This window comes from Pan troglodytes, chromosome 7 (genome assembly GCF_028858775.2).
Source record: "Pan troglodytes isolate AG18354 chromosome 7, NHGRI_mPanTro3-v2.0_pri, whole genome shotgun sequence".
In the NCBI taxonomy this organism is placed as follows: Eukaryota; Metazoa; Chordata; class Mammalia; order Primates; family Hominidae; genus Pan; species Pan troglodytes.
Window position 1 is genome coordinate 49,456,121 of NC_072405.2, and position 22,561 is coordinate 49,478,681.

Here is a 22,561-nt window from a genome sequence, read left to right on the forward strand (position 1 = left end):
ACTGCTTCCTCGGTCTAGAGTGAAATTTCGACAACAGTATTTCACCTGAAAATGACCATGGCAAGCTCTTCATGTCCCAGTTTTCTTGCTGATGTTTCTCTCTGTTGACCATGCCCTCTGTGCACTCTTTAGCATGGTCCAGACTCCTTTGGCCAATACATCAGCCAGCACTGACAATGCCCTTGACTATTGTTCTGCAGTGCACTGCCCTGACCCTTCAGCGACCTTCTCCTATTCCTTATTCTGGATTCTGGTTCCTCATGAAGGCTCTCATTGTCTAAAGAACAGGAACCTCGCCTGGATGGAAGAAGAGAGAAAACAAAGTGTGCAGAGCTAAGGGAAGAGGGAGGGAGCCAAGGAGAAGACTGAAAAAGAGCAGAGCTTGGCAGGAGCTCGTTCCCCAGGGGCCATGGCTGACAAATTCCCTGAGCCGCAAGCAATGGTAGCCAAGGAAGTGGGTACAGCCAGCTGGCTACGCAGCTCTAGAAAGCCAGAAACTCCGGACTGGTGGGTCCTCAAGAGTGCACTTTGGGGTGCAGAAAAGTAAAATGAGATTCCATCAGCAAGACCTAATGAGAAGGCCACAGCCTCTGGTGAGCAGATGGAGCAGAGAGAAGGAGGAGCCCTGACATTCATCTCCAGGGTGTGGGTGAAGAGCACAGCCAGCCCCAGGGGCACAGAGCAGGTCAGAACCACAGGACCCCCTGTGCACAGCTTGGCAAACTGCCTTTTGGTGGAGAGGGGGCTGGAGAGACCCGGCCAGCCTTGTGGACTTCACAGAGGTAGCTGTTGGTGTAAATCTTTGCCCTGCAACATTTGTTCCTGACCATCCATGTTTTCCAGGTGGGGTAAGGAGGAGATCAGAGCAAAAACAGAAAAGGAGTTCCAAAGGGGGTCTTCTTTTTCTCTGTATCAGAGGCTCAAAATGAGTAATAACGATGGGTGAACTGAATCTAAAATTACCCTGCTTTGAGTTTTGTTCAGTCCAAGAGGAAATGATTGTAACACTTTCCATCAGGACATAGAATTGAAATTACTGCACCCTCTTTCAAATTTCAAACCACCCACAGAATCGGTTCCAGGTTTAGCAGGGGAAGGAGAGAAGCAGGACAGCAATAATCTGGATCTAATGCAGGTTTTATCTTCGCAGAAAGCATAAACTTTTCTCTTACAGTGCCTTTCATTTAAAGTGGTCTTAAGATCTGATGAGAATCCAGGTCATCATAGAACCTCTTCTGTACTCAAGAAAAAGGAGAGGCAGGAATCTCACCATCCTCCAGCTGACATGTGAGGACCCAGCTGCAAATTGCCTAGAAGGACTGGGACATGGGGAGAAAGGCTTGGTGACAAGAAGAACATTTAGAAGCACAGTTCTCAGAGGGGCTACCTTCCCAGGCTCTGCCCCTCAGACTTTCAGAGTTAGGCAAGTTCCGTTTTCCAATATTATAGAACCTCACTGATTCCAGGGCTCCTCAACACCCTGGAGAAGCCCCATGACACAAATCTATGTCTTTGGGGATCAGAGATATTACCAGGTTTCCCAGAAGTCAAGATGGATCTCAAGACCGGGCACATTGGCTCTCCCCTGTAATCCCAGCACTTTGAGAGGATTGATCACCCAGGCGGGTGGATCACTTAAGGTCAGGAGTTCAAGACCAGCCCATCTCTATTAAAAATACAAAAATTAGTCAGGTGTGGTGGTGCACGCCTGTAGTCCCAACTACTAGGGAGCCTGAAGCAGGAGAATTGCTTGAACCCAGGAGGCGGAGGTTACAGTGAGCAGAGATTGCGCCACTGCACTCCAGCCTGGGCGACAGAGCGAGACTCCATTTTCAAAAAAAAGAAAGATGGATCTCAAGACATACAAGCAAATTCCACAGTGAGCTTTCCTGCCTATACCCCCGCCTCTACCATAAACATTTTACAGGTGAAGCCAGACTAAAATTTAGTTTTAAATTGGCTGCCTTAAAGAAGAAACATTTTCCAAACGGAAAGTCCAACTATGTTATGTTTGGGGGAATCACAGATGAAGACGAGAAGTGGTCTTCCACGTGTGTGTCATGGGACGACAGCCGGGGAGGGGTTATGGGCTGACTGGATGTGAATTTTAAGCCTTTGGAGGAACTTGTAAACAGTATGAATTTAGTCCATAAATCTTGGGCACAAGAAACAACCCATTTCTTTGTTTTTCTAAATGAGCTTAAACCTGGCTCAGCCTCTTAAGTCACTTTTAATTCCTTTCGGGTCATAAAAAACATCCTGGGGTTTACGCAATCCAGGAAACTTGGGGAAGGGCTGCCTTTCTTCAGTGCCTTGTACTCATTACTTTGATGCTCAATGGGAAGACTCTGCGGCTTCAAATATCCTTCTTCCAAGCCAGGAAGGGAGGTAGTGTTCCTGTTCAAGCCACAGACACCTCCACACTCATCCTACCCAAGGTCCTGCAACCTCCAGCCCACTGTAGGGAGGCAGAGTACACGCAGGTCTCCACTCACAAAGAGCCTGGCACCACTTCAGCCTCCTGTGCAGGCATCTCACTCTTTCTCAGGATGGACCTCCCTTCTCCTTCAACCTGAAAGTCCTCCAGCTCTTGGATAAACCAGCTCCTCCCCAAAACAAGCCTATACTTGTTTCTCCCCTGGGGCGAGGGAAGTCCAGCTCTCGGAACACAGAGCCCTGGTTGTCCTTGAGAGGAGGTGAGAAATGCTGCTCATTCCTTCAGAAGGCTTAAAGCTTGGAAAACAAGAGAGAATGAATTCCTTAGTCAGGCTCTACTGTATGAGGGAGCCACTCAGCCAACCCTCACCCCCATCAGTGATTTTGTAGCTGGACCAGACCAATCTAGTTCAACTTTTATGTAACAAAGTTGTGAGTTATTGTTTTTCAGTTGCCATGGACCCTAACCTGAGCATGCCCAGTTGAACCAAGCAGGCAGCCATCCGGGGAACCTAAGTGCTGGGGTTGAGGAGTGGGGACTGAATTAAGAAGTGAATCCAACATGGCAGGATCCAGGATCCAATCAGATTGAGCTCTGGTGTCACCCCATGGCAGGATCCAGTCAGATCCCGCCTCCTGGCATCACCTCATTGCAAGATCCAATCAGATCACACCTCATTACCCTATGCTTATAAAACCTGACCCAGCCCCCAACTCAGAGAGACACTGCTTTGGGAACCATACCTGGTGTTCTCCTTACTTGTTACAAGTGATAACATCCCTTGCTAAATCTTCCTTGGTTGTGGTCATTGGGTTGACACCCACCAAGCAACTGAACACATCTGTTGTGTGGATGATAATTTCCCAGACTCCTGTGTAATGATCAGGGAGGAGGAAGCCCAGGATCCAGGCTCTATTCTCTTTCCTAGATTCTCTGCATAAAGATTCCTTGGTGGGTTCCTGACCAAGTGGGGCTGTGTGCTGCTGTGAACCTGTTGACTTGAAGGAGGCACCTTTTGCTAATTCATGCAAAGTCACTGCATGGCCTGGGGGTGGCCTTATACCTATAAATCTGCATGCCCCTCAGGCATCAGGACAACTTGGAAGCACCACTCAGTGTCCTGTGAGGTTCACATTTAGCCTAGGAGTACCATGAGGAAGGGAGAAAATGGGAAGTGGCCTGCCCACACCGGGAACCATTGCCAAGCCATGTGACAGGGTGGAAGATCACCCAGCATGCTTGAGGGATGTGACCCAGCTCAGCTTACCCCTGTGGTAGGTCATGCCAGGCCAAAGCAGAAAAATTCTTCCTTGGGACAGGCTCTTCCTGGAAACCCTCTCTTCCAGCTGGGGAAACATGCTCAGCCTACTGGAAAAAAATGCAACAGGAATTGGGAAACATGGATTGTTATTCCTTTAAATCACCTTGGGAAAATGATTTATCTTCTCTGGTCCTCGGTTTCCCCATCACCAGGATACCAGATCCTGCATAGGGTGGTTAGGGGATCACATTAAATCAGAGGTTAAAACTGATAGAAAAAGTACAAAGAACTCCACAAATATAAAATAGGACTCGGAGTACTGCCATATTCAGGGGACCGTTCCTTCTCTTCTAAATCAAATCTGTCCTTTTGTATCAGACCCTGAACAAACATAGAGTATAGGAGTCCATAAGGAAGTCAGGACATCATAGAAACATTTTTTGATACAGAACCAAATGTCTCCTATGTCAGAAGAAGGCCACATGACCTTCCTCACTCTTTCCAAACTCCCAACCACAGTTTCCAGGAGCTGGAAAAGAATTTGCCTACCCTAGTTTGGGTCAGGTGATGTCCCACCCCTCTAAGCCATGCAGAGACAGCAGCCCACCAAGGACTGATTCTCTCGAAACCTTCATCTCTTCCTAGTCACATCCAGCCACGTGCCCAGCTCTGGGGAAGAAAAGGGATAGGGGTGGCATTGGCACAAGAGGTCTGGAGGCAGGAGGAGGGGACAGTGAACCCTCAGTCCCCTTGCGAGAGCAGACTTGGACCCTAAAAATAGTTTCATGATGTCAACCAGAACAAAGCCTTCTTTGGCTCCAGGAGTAAAACTTCTCAGTCTGGAATTCAACCGAAGGCTTTGTTACAAATACATTACATGACAGAACCTATTAATATCTCCAGCTAATTGCTCCCAGTTTTGTAATCTCTGTGGCAAAAATTCCAGCCAGGTCAATAAAGGGGAGTGGATTAGTTGATTGGGGGCCTCCCAAGTTCCTATAAACTAAGTCATGTTGGCATTTTATCCACCTGAGAAGCCCCTTGCTGTGACTTGATCTTAAATCTCCGTTCCCTCAGCACCCTAATGGATTCTCCAGGCTTATCATGTTAGGGTGTGACAAGAGAGAATTAAAGAGAGGACACAGAGAGAAATGCATTTTACCAAGGCTTAAAATGAGGCAGAATCTCAGCAAGCATGTTTTGGCGAGTTTGCTTTTGGCTGGATGCAAGAAGGAGCTGCTGAAAGCTCTAACCTTGTGTTTTATAAATCAGATCAATCAAAATCTCCCCTCTAGCTTGTATTAGTGAAGCTCCAGGCTCCCCTCGCTCCCCGGGTAGGAGTGCTAGTCAGGCTCTCTGTTCCCCTGTAAGAAGACCCAAGATTCTCCTGAGCAGAAATGATAGAAATTGAGAATTCAAAAATGAGTGGCAACAGTGCTTGTTCTATGGCTGTGGCCCAAGAGAAGACTGCAGAGAGAAAATAGCTTCAAACTGTATTTAAATGTAAACACATTATCAAAATAAATATAAGTCATTTTTTCCATGTACCACAGAATGAGCTAGGTGACTGGGAATCATTTAATGCCTGTTTCCCCAGCAATCATGTGAAACAGCTCAGATCAGTGAAGGCAAATCACATTAAAATGTAGTAGTATTCCCAAACTCGACGGGGAACCAGACCATTCCCACCCATACACAGACTCAGTGGCAAGTTACATACACAAAGAGCAGAGTAAATACTCAACCTGGCCAAGAAGTGTTCTTTAAATTGAGTTGGAAATTCTCCCAGATCGTATTTCCTAATGCTTTTTACTTGGTTTCTCTTTTAACTAACGTATCTTTCATAATTTAATTTGCTCATCTATCAAGAAGGTTTCTAAAAGTTCTATCTTATTTTATTTTACTTTTTTGAGGCAGGGTCTCATTTTGCTGACCAGGCTGGAGGACAGTGGCACAAACATGACTCACTGCAGCCTTAACCTCCAGGGCTCAAGCAATCTTCCTGCCTCAGCCTCCCAAGCAGCTGGGACAACAGGCACAGGCCACCACGCCTGGCTAATTTTTGTATTTTTTATAGAGATAGGGTTTTGCCATGTTTCCCAGGCTAGTCTCAAATTCCTGGGCTCAAGACATCCACCCACCTCGGCCTCCCAAAGTGCTGGGATTACAGGAGTGAGCCACTGTACCTGTTAGTTTTCTCTTATTTTAAGTTGACAAATAATCATACATATTTATGGGGTGCAATGTGATTTTTGATGCATGTATATGTTGTGGAAAGATCAAATAAGGCTAATTAACATATCTATCACCTTAAATAAGTATCTTTTTTTGTTGTAAAGACATTTAAAATCTATTCTTTAAGTATTTTAAAATGTACAGTATGTTATTATTAACCATCGTCACCATGCTGTATAATAGGTCAGCAGAACATATGTCTCCCATCTAACTAAACCTTTGTACCCACTGACCAACACTTCCCCTTTTCCCATCTACACCACCCTTCCTTACTCACATCCCCCAGCCTCTGGCAGCCTCTGGTAACCACCATTCTACTCTTCTATAAATCTGACTATTTTAGATTCCACATATAAGTGAGATCATGCAGTATTTGTCTCCCTGTGTCTGGCCTACTTCACTTAGCATAATGTCTTCTGGGTCCATCCATGTTGTTGCAAATGATAGAATGTTCTGCTTTCTAAAGGCTCATCCAGAAGCTTTTGAGAGACTATTATATTCCAGCTTCTATGCTAGGTACTTGGGATTCAATGAGTTGCAAAACTCATTGAATAATAATAATAACAATAATTCCTGCCCTGGTGGTGCTTACAGTCTGTGGGATTAGTGCCCTTACAAAAGAAGCCCAAGGAAGCTCGTTTGAGTCTTCCACCATGTGAGGACACAAGAAGATGCCATCATTGAGAAGGCTGGTCTCACCAGACATCGAGTCTGCCATTGCCTTGATCTTGGACTTCCCAGCCTCCAGAAGTGTAAAAAAAACATTTCTGTTGTTTATAAGCCACCCAGTATGATATTTTGTTACAGCAGCCAGAACAGACTAAGAGGTTGGAAAGGAGGACACGGCAGATCCTCAGGGAGTCCCAGGAGACTTGGAATTGGTGCGTGGTACTTTATTTTGTTTGAGGGTTTGACTTTTTATGTTATTTTGGAGGATTGGCATCTGAAGATAGGGTCTGGGGATTTAGTTCTTTAAAATGTGATTTTTACTTTTTTCGTCCTTAATAAATGACATCTTGGACTCTAACTAAAAGCTCCTTTTCGCTGAAACTACTCTAATGATCTATCCTGAATTGTTTGGAAATGTCAGAAAGACGATGAGCACACAAGCTGTTGTCACCCATTCAAGCCAGAGTGCAAGAGTAACCCGCAAGTGACCTCTGATGCTGCACACCACATGCCTTGATCTTTTCTTACTTGCCAGGCTCTGCAGTGGTCCCTGTGGGGCGTTTACTTTTGGGTGACCATCCTGGAGAGATATCTCTTCTTGTGAGTGGTGACATTTTCCTGGGGTTGGAGCTGCATCCTAGCACCTCACACCCAGAGTTCAGATCTAGAACGGAAGCAACTGGGAGGGGAGGTCTGCACGGAGCCCCTTCCAAAATGCTGTAGTTAATAAAGTACAGTCAAGTCCTCATAAGTTGTGGCAACTGAAGCCCACATGAACACCCATCCCCAGGTTTTCTAACCAACCTGGCGAACAGCTGCTTGAGAGACAGCCCTGCCCTATGTAGGTTCTTGAGGTTACAGCTAAGAAGACCTCCCAATTAAAGCTACTGTTAGCAACAGCCCTCCTTCCCTTCACCCACCAGAAGTCTTTCCTCTGGACCTTCTAATATGCATCCCCCTTGAATCTCAGAACCCAACTTCAGGTGAGGCTGGAAAGGGTAGCTGCCTGGAGGAGCCAGGTGGGAGAATATGAATGTGGGGAGGGCAGGAGAGTCGACCAGATCCTCAGTTTCTAGTCCACAGTGCCATCCACCCTCCACCTCCTAGACACCTGGACATGGCTTTCCTGTTTACCTTCTGATGAACATCAGTTCCAAGCATAGAATTGGCAGGGTTCCTAAAAGCTGTTAATACTCATCCTTCACCAATTTATAAATCTTCTCTAACATGTCCCCTTTCTAAAGCCAAGCAGGAAAATGTCACATTCCTCTCTCCTTCCTTTTTTCCTTCCTTTCTTTCCTTCTTCTTTCTTGCCTCCCTCTCCCCACAGCAGGGGGGTGTGAAGGGGCACAGGGGTCCCAGACTTTGTTTATGCAGAGGAATTATTCTCAAGGCAACCATTTTCCCAGCAACAATGTAATTATAAAATATTACTCAAACACACTGGGTATTATTGAATGTGCCATTTCTGGATCCCAGCCAAGAGCTTTGGCAGAAAAGAGACTCAAAGGAGGAAAATAGGGAGAAAAATTATGAACATGTTTCCCCTTCAGTGCTGCTGTTGAAATAAACCACATGTAAGTTTTCTAGAAGAGCAGGGCAGAAAGAAACAGCTCTGAAGCACATGTTTCAGAGTAGAGGTCTTGTTTGGGGGATTTCAAAAATTAGCAGCTGAAACAATATCACATGAAGTCGAGGGGCATGTGGAAGTGATTAAGTACCCTTGCAATATACAGTAAGAGTTATTAACCAGCATCTTACTACTGGCTACTTGGAGACAGGATGTGAATAAACACAAAGCTGTGCTCAGTAACTACACCAGGGGTCGTGAGGACCCTGGTCGTCTGAGGTAACATGTATATTTGGAAAGGAGTTGGAGTTAACAACATGACAGTTCTTTACTGAAACAAACCGTAGAGGGAAGGGGGTGCAGAAATCTCATCCACGAGGTTGTAATGACCTCTGCCTGACTCTAACACCAAGTCATCACAAAGAAGCACTCAAAGGTAGGATGTGTTCAGTCCTCTTGTGGTTAAGTCACTCACTTATTTTTTTAATTATTTATTTTGAGACAGAGCCTCACTCTATCACCCAGGCTGGAGTGCAATGGCGCCATCTCAGCTCACTGCAACCTCCGCTTCCCAGGTTCAAGCAATTCGCCTGCCTCAGCCTCCCACGTAGTTGGGATTACAGGCATCCACCATCGTGCCCAGCTAATTTTTTTGTATTTTTAGTAGAGACAGAGTTTCACCATGTTGGCCAGGCTGGTCTCAAACTCCTGACCTCAGGTGTTCCACCCGCCTCGGCCTCCCAAAGTGCTGGGAGTACAGGCGTGAGCCACCGTGCCCGGCCTCATTTGTTCATTTATAAATTTATTCACAAGTGTATTCAATCAGTATTAATTAAGCAACTACTATAAACACATACTTTGGACAATATAAAAACCATAAAAGGATCTGAAAAAAACGTACTATCTAATGAAAACAGAAAACCTACACTTATAACAAGTGCAATTAACAACACAAGACATGACACAGGCAGCATACATATTTACAGAAATGGTAAAGGAATAATGTAGACGAGAAACCTCGAAGCACTTTGGGGAGGAAGGTGAGATCACCGTGGTCCAGGGTAACCTGGAAAGGATGAGGTTTGAGTTGAGCTCTGGATGACTGGAAAAGAAGAGAAGAGGCATTCCAGGTGAGATAGAACAGTATCATAATGGTGGGAAAATCCTTCCTCTTTTGCTCCATTCATGTGTAAGAGCCATGCAAGAACTCTGCCATCAAGGACAGGCTCATTAGATGAGCTTCACATTGATGAAAGCTGCCAGAAAGGACAGGTGGGACTCAGTCCTCCTTCATATAGTCAGAAAACAAGTTCCAAACTGGCCATTTTGTCCCCTCCCCGAAGGGAGGTCCCACCAGCCTCCAGCATGACCAAGGCCTTTACTTTTTTCTGTTTCTGTTTTTTGTTTGTTTGTTTGTTTTTGTTTGTTTGTTTTTGAGACACAGCTTCGCTTTTGTTGCCCAGGCTGGAGTGCAATGGTGCGATCTCAGCTCACTGTGACCTCCACCTCCCAGGTTCAAGTGATTCTCGTGCCTCAGCCTCCAAAGTAGCTGGGATTACAGGCACCTGCCACCACACCCAGCTAATTTTTTGTATTTTTAGTAGAGATGGGGTTTCACCATGTTGGCCAGGCTGGTGTTGAACTCCTGACCTCAGGTGATCCACCTGCTTTGGCTCCCAAAGTGCTGAGATTACAGGCATGAGTCACCATGTCCAGCTTGACCAAGGCCTTTTTGTTTCTCCCAAACAAAAAGGGTAGGGTCCTAAGCCTCCCTCCAACGGAACTCAGCCACCAATAGCACTGTAGCCCAAGACACAGACACATTGTCTGTTGGCCTGTGCCTGATCTTCAGACAAGGACAACAGTCAAGGGGACCCATCTCCTCTTTCTCCAGCTGGACTGGTCTGCAGCTGCATTTCTGGCCCACTCTGACAAGGTGTTGAGTGCCCTCCATGCACTTGGAAAATAAGGGGAACAGTACTATCCTTAAGCTGGCTACTACATAGGCCAACTTCAGTGGGAAACCCATAACCACACAACTTGGGGCAGATGAAAAAATCTGGAGTTGTGCCCTCTAGTCTAGACAGCCCAGCTTCCAAGATTTCATTGCCACTGCCCACATGTCTGGGTTGCCCCATGGGTATATTCCCTCTTTTACTCCCCGAAATGCCTTCTTCTTTTTTTTTTTTTTTGAGATGGAGTCTCGCTCTATCACCTCACTGCAACCTCTGCCTCCCAGGTTCCAGCGATTCTCATGCCTCAGCCTCCCAAGTAGCTGGGATTATGGGATTACAGGCGCCTGCCACCATGCTCAGCTAATTTTTGTATTTTTAGTAGAGATGGGGTTTCGCCACGTTGGGCAGGCTGGTCTCGAATTTCTGACCTCAAGTGATCCACCCCGCCTCCATCTCCCAAAGTTCTGGGATTACAGGCGTGAGCCACCGCACCTGGCCACCTTCTTCTTTTCTCAATGTTCTTTTAAGTTCCTCTCCAGTTTCTCAGGCTACTCCTTCCTCAAAATTTAGCAAGCCCCAAGTTATTAGCTCCACCTGCCCAGTTCCACTCCTGCATAGAAAAGAGAGGTGAACTGATTCCTGAGTACAGCAGAGGCTGGATGGAGGAAGCACATTAGAAAAAACCTCATCTCTGCGTTACAATTATATCTTTCTTTCTCTTTCTTTCTTTCTTTCTTTTTCTTTCTTTTCTTCCTTCTTTCTTTCTTTCTCTTTCTTTCTTTTCTTCCTTTTTCTCTCTTTCCTTCCCACATTAGAAACAAATTCATCTCTGGGTTACAGTTAGATTCTTTCTTTCTTTTTTCTTTCTTTCTTTCCTTCTCGTTCTTTCCTTCCTTCCTTCCTTCTTTCTTTTCTTTTCTTTTTTTTTTTTTCACAAACTATCTAAAAACAATGAAAGCCATCTTTCATTGCAAGGCTTAGATTCCTACTAAAAGCTTTCATTAGGTCTGTACACAAATTCCAATCTTCCCTATGACTTGGACATTGTTATGCTGACAGTGCATCCATTTCCCTTCCTGATCTTGGATAATGTTACAAAGCCCTCTTCCACCAAAGGACTTCCTGTGCAATGCACCCGAAGCCAGGGTTTCTCCTGTTGGCTGCAGAGGGTGAGGAGGTGCAAACAGCGTAGGAGTTATTCCCCACCAAAAGAGCTAGTGCGCTCTTCCCGCCACCTCACCCACACACTCCTTCATTCTTCATTCTTTCAAATGTGTAGGTAATTCTGAGTTCTGTAAAGACAGGGACTCTGTTCCCTTCATCTCATCAGCACCTCAGCCTCTTGCACCTGGAAAGTCTCAAAGGGAGGGTTATTATTTACCTCATTTCTTTAGGAGCCCCATCAAAGGATTTGATATGTCAAAATTTTTTCCATAAGAGTCTTGGCTATTTTTTGTTGGAGTTATACCAAGGTACCTTATTTTGGCTCTGATTCTTAAATTAGTTGACTTTTTTTTTTTTTTTTTGAGACGGAGTCCCACTCTATCACCAGGCTGGAGTGCTGTGGCACGATCTCAGCTCACTGCAACCTCTGACTCCCTGGTTCAAGCGATTCTCCTGCCTCAGCCTCCTGAGTAGCCAGGACTGCAGGCGCCCACCACCACACCCAACTAATTTTTGTATTTTTAGTAGAGATGGGGTTTCACCATGTTGGACAGGATGGTCTCAATGTCCTGACCTCATGATCCACCCGCTTCTGTCTCCCAAAGTGCTGGGATTACAGGTGTGAGCCACTGCGCCCAGCCAAATTAGTTGATTTTTTAATTGACAAATTACAAGCACATATAACATGTATTTATGGGGTGCAAAATAATGCCTTTTTTTTTGAGACGGAGTTTCACTCTTGTCACCCAGGTTGGAGTGCAATGCCATGATCTTGGCTCCCTGCAACCTCCACTTCCTGGGTTCAAGCAATTCTCCTGCCTCAGCCTCCTGAGTAGCTGGGATTACAGATGCTCATCACCATGCCTGGCTAATTTTTGTATTTTTAGTAGCGGGGGGGTTTCACCATGTTGGCTAGGCTGGTCTCAAACTCCTGACCTCGTGATCTGCCCACCTCGGCCTCCCAGCCCGCTTTCTCTTTTTTTTTTTTTTTTTAGAGATGAGAGTCTTTCTATGTTGCTTAGGTTGACCTTGAACTTCTAGGCTCAAGTGATCCTCCTACCTCAGCTTCCCGAGTAGCTGGGACTACAGGCAGACAGGCAGGTGCCATTGCATCCAGCTGAGGTGTTTTGATTTTTAATCAAACAAATGTTTCCTTATTTCTTTTTTTTAGAGGCAGGGTCTTGCTTTGTCACCCAAGCTGGAGTGCAATGGCAAAGTAATTGCACACTGCAGCCTCAAACTCCTGGGCTCAAGAGAGTCTCCTATCTCAACCTCCCAACTAGCTGGAACTACAGGTGCACACCATCACCGTGCCTGGTTAATTTTAATTTTTAATTTTTTTGCAGAGATTGGATCTTACTGTCTAGTCCAGGCTGGTTTTGAACTCTTGGGCTCAAGCAGTCTTCCCATCTTGGCCTCCCAAAGTGCTGAGAGTACAGGTGTGAGCCAACATTCCCAGCCTCAAATAAATTTTTAATGATAATTTCCTACTGTTTGTTACTGATATACAGAGATGCAGTTGACTTTATATAGAACAATCTTCTCTTATTAATTCTGATAATCTGTAAATTCTGGGTTTCCTATCTAGAAAATCATATTTTTAGTGAAAAAGGACTATTTTTTCTTCCTTTGCTAGCCATATTTTTAAGAAAAATGTGTTTTTCTTGTCTTCTCTGCTGGCTCAGACCTGCAGTAAGCATAGACTAGTGATGAACAGAAGTGGCTATAGTTGGCATCCTTGTTTAATTTTAAAAGGCATTTTCCCAGTAAGTTTCTGGCAGATATCCTTTAACAGGTTAAGAAAGTTCATTCTGTTGCTAGTTTACATAATACTTTTATCTGTCTTTTAAATAATAATTAAGTATTGCATTTAACCAAAGTTTTTTTAATCTATTGAGGTATTCATATGCTGTTATGGACTGAATTGTGCTCCCCAAAATTCCTAGAGTGAAGCCCTAACTCCCAATACTCCAGGATGTGGCTGTACATGGAGATAGGGCCTTTAAAGAGATGACTGAATTGAAAGCAGATCATTAGGATGGGTTTTAACCCACCCTAGATGGTATCATTATAAGAAAAGACGATCAAGATTTGCAGGGGACAGTGGGGGCGTATGTGCACACAGGGATGCTCATGCGAAGAGGCAGTGAGAAGGCGGCCGTCTGCAAACCAAGAAGAGAGGCCTCAGGAGAAGACAAACCTGCCAACACCTTTCTCTTAAGCCTCCACACTCCAGAACTGTGAGGAAATAAATTTCTGTTGCTGACGCCATCCAGTCTGTGGTCTTTTGTTGTGGCAGCCTGAGCACATAACTTTGCTTATTTCATCTGTTCATGTAAATTACACTAAGAGATTTGAAAATGTTCATCCCTCCCTGCATTCTAGGATAGACAAGATATTTAAGACATATTTTTAATACATTTTACTTAGAATTTTTACATCTATATTGCCAAGTGAGGTTGGCCACAATTTTCTTTCCTATATTGTTATCTTGTTTTGGTATTGTAGGGACTCAGAAAAGAAAAACACCTCACAGCTGTATGAGTTATGCAAGGCTGGCAAAACATATCAGGCCCAGAAAGACATGAGTCCAGCAGCACTGCAGGCATACCCTAGCCCCCACTACTGCGCTCGTGCCCAGACAGAAGCAACTATTCAAAGGCATTTTGTTCCTGACTGGCTCCTTATCCATTATCTTCATATTCCTGGAATTTGTGATACAGAGAACAATATGCAGCCAACCAATAGCTTATTTTATTTTAATGTAAATTCTTGGTAAATGACTTAGGAACTGCCTCTTCTTTTCCTACAAAACCTACTTATAACTGCTGCTGATGGGAACATACATTCAGGGCAACTTCAATCTGCACTCATGGGTTGCAGTCCTCAAACCTCACCCAAATAAATTTTCTACACATACTAAGTTTGTCTCGATGTTTTCCTTTAGTTCAACAGGGTCAAGGGAAAACTTTCCCTTTGTGCTCTGAAGTTTTAATGAAAAATCAACTGACAAAAAGGAGATTAGTAAGAAAGAAGGCATATAAATTTTTTTTTTAAAGAGCTTGCTCTGTGAGTGAGATTATAGCTCACTGCACCTTCAAACTCCTGGGCTCAAGCAATCCTCCCACCTCAGCCTCCCGAGTAGCCAGAAACACAGGCATGTGCCACCACACCCAACTAATTTTTAAATTATTATCTGTAGAGACAGTGTGTTCCTGTGTTACTCAAGCTAGTCTCAAACTCTTGGGCTCAAGCAATCCCACCACCTCAGCCTCCCAATGTGCTGGGATTACAGGCACTGCACCCGGCTGGTATACAAATTTATCAATGTGTACAGGAGAGAAACACAGAGTAGTTACCCCCAACCTCTCAATGGGGTATAGAAGCTTCTAGTAAGTGATTATTAGGCAGAATGAATGAACTAGAGAAACAGAAACTAACCTGTAAAGGATTCCCTTTGGGATACATGCAGAACAAATGTCCCCTATCGATTCTTTTCTCTGGAGAACCAAGACTAATACATAGACTTTACAGAATTAACACAAAGAGTCACTAAACAAACAACAATAACAAACAACAGCAGCAGCAAAGTGTTAGAAGGGGAGTGAGTCTGATTTCCACAGTCACCACACTGTATTATCTAAAATACCCAGTTCTCAATAACAAAGTACAAAAAATGCAAATAAATATGAAAATATGACCCATACACAAAGGAAAGAAAGCAGTCAATAGAAAACTGTTCCTGGCTGGGCACGGTGGCTCACATCTGTAATCCCAGCACTTTGGGAGGCCAAGGCGGGCAGATCACTTGAGGTCAGGAGTTCGAGACCAGCCTGGCCAACATGGTGAAACCCTGTCTCCACTAAAAATACAAAAATTACCTGAGCATGGTGGCATGCACCTATAATCCCATGTACTCGGGAGGCTGAGACAGGAGAATTGCTTGAACCCGGGAGGTGGAGGTTACAGTGAGCTGAGATTGCGCCACTGCACTCCAGCCTGGGCAACAAGAGCGAGACTCTGTCTCCAAAAAAGAGAGAAAGAAAGAAACTGTTCTGTTCCTGAGGAACATCAGAAATGTCACTTAATAGTCAAAGACTTTAGGCTGGGTGGAGTGGCTCACGCCTGTAATCCCAGCATTTTGGGAAACCGAAGTGGGCAGATCACTTGAGGTCAGGAGTTCGAGACCAGTCTGGTCAACATGGTAAAACCTTGTCTCTACTAAAAATACAAAAAAAAATTAGCCAGTCACGGTGGCACACACGTGTAAACCCAGGTACTCAGGAGGCTGAGGCACAAGAATAGCTTGAACCTGGAAGGCAGAAGTTGCAGTGAGCTGAGATTATGCAACTGTACTCCAGTCTAGGCGACAGAGCAAGACTCCATCTCAAAAAAAAAAAAAAAAGTCCAAGTCTTAAATCAGACATTATAAATATGTCCAAAGAACTAAAGGAAACAGTTTCTGAAGATTTAAAGGACCAGCACTTTGGGAAGCCAAGGTGGATCGATCACAAGGTCAGGAGTTCAAGACCATCCTGGCCAACATCGTGAAACCTTGTTTCTACTAAAAATACAAAAATTAGCTGGCGTGGTGGCGTGTGCCTGTAGTCCCAGCTACCCAGAAGGCTGAGGCAGGATAATTGCTTGAACCCGGGAGGCGGAGATTGCAGTGAGTGGAGATCGCACCACTGCACTCCAGCCTGGACGACAGAGTGAGACTCCATCTGAAAAAAAAAAAAATTAAAAGAAAGTATGAGAATGATGTCTCACCACAGATCATCAATAAAGAGATGGAAATTTTTGAAAGAACCAAATAGAAGTTCTGATGTCAAAAAGTAAAATAACTGCATAACTGAAATGGAAAATTCATTACAGAGGTTCAACAGCAGATTTGACCTGGCAGAAGAAAGAATCAGCTAACTTGAAGATAAGTCAGCGGAGAGAATCCACTCTGAGAAATCATAAGAGAAAAGAATGAAGACAAATTAACAGAGTCTCATACCTGTGGGACACCATCAAGTGTACCAACATACATATCATGGGATTCCTAGAAGGAGAAAGAGGAAGGGCTAGAAAACATACTTGAAGAAATAAATTCAAAAGAAGCCATTCACCAGTGATCAACATCAGCTATCTGGCTACAAAGCACTCTATGAAGAATCACGTTTATATTAAGGCTTGGCTCTACTGTATGTAGCTTACCTCGGAATCCTTCACATGGAAGAGTTGGCTAGAAGCTCTGTCTGGTGGCTGGGAATTAAACCTGAAATCCAGAAGGAGGTGGAAGAGTGGAGCATATGCTAAGCTAGCCAAGGGGAGTGATCGATCGAGAAGCCTGTGGGCAATCACTAATTTCTCTCTCAGGGGTCATAGCTGGGGGAGAATGTCCTAGTTTTGTTCTGCTTCTTCTCCAGATGGCTCTGATCAGGGTTGATTGCAGCTTCTGCTGTGTCCATTAATTGCAAATCATTGATAACCAGACATCAGGGTTTCTCACAGTGAATGCGCATTTATCTCATTCACGTATCTCTAAACTATCACCACTGTTTCTTAAAAGTCTTACTCAAATAGTCTTACTTCAAAGGTATTGCAGCTATTCTTAAATGAATTGTTGAAAGAGATGAGCCAAGAAACCTTGACTGCTGTCTCATTTCAGATTTAACTGGAGTCACGCTTGTTCAATGACTGAAGAGGAAGCATCCCGAATCTTGCCTTTTATTTCCAGCCAGACTTTCCGGTGACCTTAAAACGTAATCAGGAATATATCCTCAGTGTTTCTTAGTGATGCCCTCTGCACTTACTTGATTCTTATTTTTACCACCAAAGATAGTGTTTTTGGAATCATGGGATCTGAATCAAAATATGGGCTCCTGCCACCAAAATTATGTCAGAGCAACATGCAAAATCCAGACTCAGGCAGACCAATGCAGCAGCGTCATAATAAAAAGTATTTATGAAGCACCTGAGCACACATTGTTTATTAGATACTTTAGATAATTTACCTCTAATCCACACATCACTGCAAGATAGTATCTTCATCCACATTTTTACAGGCAAAGAAATAAGCTCAGAAAAATTAAAGAAGTCACCCAAGGTCACACAGCTACAAAGTGAAAGAACTGTCATCCCCTAAAACCCATTGCATTAAGCAGATCATTTCTCAAATCTTCTATGTGCTGCCCTGCTTTGACCAGCGTGTTGGTGCCTCTGGCCAAGCTGGCTGGAGTTAGGGTGAGCTCCTGCCCCAAGGTTGGCCAACTCTATAGGTTGGACCTATGAAGTACCTCATGACCAAAGAGCAGGAAGGCTAGTGATGATTCACTCCAACCAATCAAAAATTCTCTTTCTATTGAACTTACACAGAAGGTACAGGAAAAAAGAATCAACAGCTAATTGTGGGAGTGGGAGCCAAAGAGTACTGAAAATCGCACAGAAGGAAGACAGGCCATGAAGGCCCAAAAGTAGGTAGACTCCATGAGTAAGCCAAAGATCAGAGCAACAGAAACAAACATATGCAAAGGGTGGAGAATCAGATCACCAATGGGCTGTGTCCTGAGTGCTAGAAGTAGAAACTGAGACATTCTGAGTCACCATAATTGTAAGGGACCAATAAATGCAGAGGCTGGGGCGGAGGGAGTCAGAGAATCTAGTGACTTGAGTTGTGTCTTTAAGTTCCCAAGCTATGCTCCCATGTCTCTGAGCCCAGCCCCATGGTTCGTTTTGGGGATACTGTGACATATTGTCTCCCTTCTTGGACATGTATCCTTGATCTAAATCTCCATTCCTCCAAGTCACTGAGTGACAGCAGGCAAACTAACACATGCCCCTCTCTCTCTTACCTCCTACTCCTCTCAGTGCAACAACTGCAAAAAAACAACTGCAAAGTTGTTTCTTTTGCTTTTTATTTTTTTTATTTTTTTATTTTTTTTTGAGATGGAGTCTCGCACTGTCATCCAGGCTGGAGTGCAGTGGTGTGATCTCTGCTTACTGAAACCTCTGCCTCCCGGCTTCAAGTGATTCTCCTGCCTCAGCCTCCCAAGTAGCTGGGATTACAGGCGTCCGCCACCAGGCCCAGGTAATTTTTTGTATTTTTAGTAGAGATGGGGTTTCACTATGTTGGCCAGGCTGGTCTTGAACTCCTGACCTCCTGATCCTCCTGGCTTGGCTTCCCAAAGTGCTGGGATTACAGTCGTTAGCCACCATGCCCAGCCAAAGTTGTTTCTTGCTCCTGCTGTGTGGCTGGCAGGAAAAGCAGCTGAAGCAGCTCTCCTGAAGCCAGCTAGTCCTCAGTCGTCACCAGCACCCAAGAGAAGACCTCTGGTCATAACAGCTGAGATGCAGACCCCTGGCATTTCATACACACAGAGACAGCCTCAAAACTCATTAAAATATTTCACTAAGGGAAAAGGGAGGGGTGATTCCGTGATCTGCTTTTGTTTCTTTCTGAGATTGAGGACCTCTGTTCCTCTCAGCTTCCCGAAGCTGTGAGCTGCAGAGAGGTATGCTCAGCATGGCCTTGGGAGCTTGGCCCGAATGCATGCTGTTCTCGAAGTACTCTGTTTGCCCCCTAAGCATTCCTTGCTACTCTTGTGTAGCCAAAATTACAAAAGGAATTTTCTGATCAGAAAGAAGGTTGAGAGAATGGAGACATGCAAGGGTCAAAAATTTCAGATGAGACCCAGAAAAATAAAAAGGAAATCTATTAAAGAACGTGCTCATCCAGCTCCTAACGACTGTGGGATCTGCCTCAGAAAGAGACAAGGAATCCTCCTCTGCCCCAACTTGATTCAGAAGAGCCTGCCAACAGCACGCTCAGGCTCAGAAGGCCAGGCGAGGCGTTCAGACTGTCTTTGAACATCAAAAGGCCCATGTCCTTCTGGCGACCTTGACGAGCGAAAGGGAAGCAGGGAAGCTCTGAGCCCCGTGTTGATGGTATAAAGATCAAACGGGACCCAATGGAACTAATGCTTCCCTTTATCTCTTGACTCCAGAAGTCTTCAAATGGCCTGCCATGCCCTGAAGCTGGAGATTCAGAGGGAAATTGAGATGTCTTTCTTCATCTGGGAAGAGAGAACAACGTACAAATTATAATTCATCCCAAGGAAAACCTCTTAGAGCTGTTCACTTTCACTGCTCTGCAGACAGCATTTTCTTCTGTGCAGCCTAGTTGTCCACATCCCACCTCACTCACATGGTACCCTTGGCACCCTTCTCCACCCCAGGCGCCCCAGCCTCTCTCACTGAAAGTCTCTTGGGATTCAACACCTAGCACAGCGCCTGCCTGGAAATGGCACTAAGTATTTATAGAATAAAAATGAAATAAAGGCCAGGTTTTGTGGCTCATGCCTGTAATCCCAGCACTTTGGGAGGCCGAGGTGGGAGGATCACTTGAGCCCAGGAGTTCAAGATCAGCCTGGGCAACACAGTGAAATCCCATCTATATTAGGCAGTTCTTGCATTGCTATCAACAAATACCTGAGAGTGGGTAATTTATAAGTAAAAAGGTCTAGTGGCTCAAGGTTCTGCAGGCTGCCCAGGAGACATAGTGCCAGCATCTGCTTCTCGAGAGGCCTCAGGAAGCTTTTGCTAGTGGCAGAAGCTGAAGTGGGAGCAGGCATGTTACGTGACAAAAGCAGAAGCAGGCTGGGCGCAGTGGCTCACGCCTGTAATCCCAGCACTTTGGGAGACCAAGGCAGGTGGATCACGAGGTCAGGAGTTCAAGACCAGCCTGGCCAATATGGTGAAACCCCATCTCTACTAAAAATGCAAAAATTAGCTGGGTGTGATGGTAGGCGCCTGTAATCCCAGCTACTTGGGAGGCTGAGGCAGGAGAATCGCTTGAACCTGGGAGGCAAAGATTGCAGTTAGCAGAGATCACACCACTGCACCCTAGCCTGGGCAACAGAGCAAGACTCCATCTCGAAAAAAAAAAAAAAAAAAAAAAAAAGCAGGAGCAAATGAGAGAGAGTGGTGTGAGGGGAGCTGCCATGCACTTTTAAATGACCAGATCTCATGAGAGCTTGCTATCACGAGGACAGCACCAAGACAGGAGGGATCCACCCCCATGATCCAAACACCTCCCACCAGGCCCCCCCTCCAGCCCTGGAGATTACAATTCAACATGAGATTTGGGCAGGGATAAATATCCAAACTATATCACCATCTCTACAAAAAAAAAATTTTTTTTGAGATGGAATCTCGCTTTGCCGCCCAGGCTGGAGAGAAATGGCACAATCTCAGCTCACTGCAACATCCACGTCCCGGGTTCAAGCAATTCTCATGCCTTTGCCTCCTGTGTAGCTGGGATTACAGGCATGCACCACCATGCCCAGCTAATTTTTGTATTTTTAGTAGAGAAGGGGTTTCGCCATGTTGGCCAGGCCGGTCTCCAACATCTGACCTCAGGTGACCTGCCTGCCTCGGCCTCCCAGAGTGCTGGGATTACAGGTGTGAGCCACTGTGCCCAGCCCAAAAAATATTTTTAAATTAGCCAGACATGGTGGCATGCACCTATAGTCCCAGCTACCATGGAGGTTGATGTGGGAGGAGGGCTTGAACCCAGGAGGTTGAGGCTGCAGTGAGCTGGGATCACACCACTGCACTCCAGCCTGAGAGACAGAGTGAGACCCTGTCTCAAAAAAGCAATAAATAAATGAATAACTATCTAAATGTTTCACTGTTGGAAGGAGCAGTTTTAACCACAATCATTCTGTTTTCAGCATTTCCTCTTTCGCTCAGCTTCGATAAATAGACAGTGTATACCGACTGTGTGCTTGCACTTGTAGGAGAGATAAGAGGGGCTTTAGAGGCAGCACCTACACTCAGGAGCCTTCAGTTTGCCTAAAGAGATGACATATGGACCCAATTATTATAGAAATGTGTGTGGATTCTTCAACTACCACCTAGGGATCAGCAGTTAAAAATGCAAGTCTCCCTGCAGTGAGCTGAGATCGTGCCACTGCACTCCAGCCTGGGTGACAAAGAGAGACTCCGCCTCAAAAAAAAATTAAAAATAAATAAATAAATAATGCAAGTCTCCCGAACCCACTCATCAGTGGTCCTGATTCAGATAGGTCTTAAAATTGAAATTTTGAGCCAGCTCTCATGTGACTCAGAGGCTGATATATACCAGTCCACGCTTGGAGAAACACTGGTTTACAGGGAAGAACAGACTCACTAGGCAGGCACTGAAGGCCTTGCCTGATCTGTTCCATGATCGTCCCTGTTACGCCCGTAAATCTTCCCACCTCCTCCCTGCCTCCATTCTATCTCCCATTGGTGACTCACAGCTCTGGGTCTCACCTTTGCATGGATGGCCCCCTTGGGTCTCAGGGCAGGTGTTTCCAGCAAATTAGTAGTGACCTTTGCCAGAAGCTAAGTAACATCCTGGGAGATGGCTAAATAACAGCCTGGGATGAGGGCTAAGTAACATCCTGGGAGAGTCAAACCTGTCCCTCCCTCTTACCCCGGCTATGGGTCCCGCAGGCTGCCCTGAGGTTAGAAGGAACCAGCACGATGCACTGGGCTGTCAGAAGTGAGGGGCATGGGCAACTAGACTTCCTCCCCACTGACTTCCTGATCTTGTGGAGCGTAGGGAGTCGATAAGGGACAACACAAAGAACCACTTTATGGTTGGTAAGCTTCGTAATCATTAGGGAACAAGCAGAACTCCTTCAGGACACTTAACAACAAAGAGAAGGAAGAGACTCTCACCCTCCACTCTGTCTCAGCCACAGCACCACAGCTGCGGGTGGTAGAAACACCGGGCAGGACATGGGGGAACAAGGTGGGAGGTGGGCACTCAGTCACAAGCTTTTTTTTTTTTTTTTTTTTTTTTGAGATGGAGTCTCGCTTTCTCGCCCAGGCTGGAATACACTGGCACGATCTCCGCTCACTGCAAGCTCCGCCTCCTGGGTTCACACCATTCTCCTGCCTCAGCCTCCCCAGTAGCTGGGACTACAGGCTCCCGCCACCACCCCCGGCTATTTTTTTGTATTTTTAGTAGAGACAGGGTTTCACCATGTTAGCCAGAATGGTCTCAATCTCCTGACCTCAGTCACGAGCATTTTCAAGACAACCCTGAGACTCCTGGGAACACTTGGGAGGGGGAGGTGTAAGGTTATAGATTGTATTAGTCAGGGTTCTCCAGAGAGACAGAACCAATAGGAGAGAGATAAATGATGGGTATGTAATAGATCGATAGATAGATAATACACAGATAGATGATAGACAACAGATAGATGATAGGTCAATAATAGATGATAGATTGA